The 1,284-nt window shown below is 40.3% G+C and overlaps 1 protein-coding gene across 1 annotated transcript in view; it reads right to left on the minus strand.

Moving 5' to 3' along the window:
* The window catches only part of LOC103609829 (chromosome unknown open reading frame, human C10orf82), a 13,699-nt gene that overhangs the window by 5,351 nt on the left and 7,064 nt on the right, over positions 1-1,284 (minus strand). The window lies entirely within an intron of this gene.

The raw sequence follows: 1,284 nt of genomic DNA on the forward strand, positions 1-1,284 counted from the left end.
GGAGCGCTGCCGCGCTTCCCAAGCGGCGCACTATCCAGTGCGCCACCGGGCCGGCCCTGGGTGTCTGCTTTTGATATAATCTTAGTTCATCATTAAGGGCTAGCTATAAAGGGAAAACAAAGTTAGTCCTACAAAATATACACGTGTGGAGGATTTCCTATGTTTACACACCATGTTTAAGTAACGGGATGTACTGTAATCCCAAATCCTGTGGGCAGGGAGTTGTTGTTTTGTATGATGATCATGCTTTACACACATTCTTGGTTGTATGTGTGAACAAGAGTTCTTAGCCATTCCATTTCTGTGCCAGGGACCTTCAGGCTGTGCGGTGAAACCAGTGAACCTTGTCTCAGAATGTCTTCAAATGTATTAAGTAAAATATATACTATTACAAAGGAAACTACAGACGTTTCTCAATTTACAATGGGGTTATGCCCTGATAAACATATCATAATACAAAATTGTATTTAGTACAACTAACCTGCCGAACATCATAGCTTAGCCTAGCCTAAGCCTACCTTAAATGTGCTCAGAACACTTGCATGAAATTTACTGAATAGTGTACTGAAGGTGAAAAATAGAAAAATTGTACAGGTGCTTGAAGTAGTTTCTGCTGAATGTGTATCACTTTTGCACCACTGTAAAGTCAAAAAATCATAAGGCAAGGACTGTCTGCATATTGAAAATATTCAATATTATAAAAAATGAATCAGTGAAATAGCCACATAAATGTTTCTGTATTCACATACTAACTAACAATATGTTAGAAAGTGGATACAGTAGCTCTCACTACTGTAATAAAGTAGTGATGAGCATTAACATGATTCCAAGTTGTTTGCAACCAATGCCATATGATATGACAAGATCTGTAATTTCTACCAGGCTAAGGTGACAGGTACTGCGGTGGCTTGTTGCTTACACTCATAAATTAAGGAAATACTAAATTTCCCTTGAAGGTTAGTGAAAACAAAGATGTAACTTTTTCTCATCAATGTTCTCCAACCTCCTGATTTCTACTCATGGAATCTTGGGAGTCCAAGGAGCCCAGGGAGCCCAGGGAGCCCAGGTAAACATTCCATCTTTGGACAAAAATCCAGGAGTAGCTTGCTGCACCTTTTGGCTCTCCACATTTTTGAGCTTTTTGATGCCAATGGCCTTGCTGCCTCAGAAGCTGCTTTTCTTCTGAGTATCTCAGCATGTGACTTATTTGGAAATAGGGCCACTGCAGGTGTAATTAGTTAAGATGATGTCATACTGGAGTAGGGCAGGCTCCCAAGCCGATGT

This window comes from Galeopterus variegatus, unplaced genomic scaffold (genome assembly GCF_000696425.1).
Source record: "Galeopterus variegatus unplaced genomic scaffold, G_variegatus-3.0.2 Scaffold10156, whole genome shotgun sequence".
In the NCBI taxonomy this organism is placed as follows: Eukaryota; Metazoa; Chordata; class Mammalia; order Dermoptera; family Cynocephalidae; genus Galeopterus; species Galeopterus variegatus.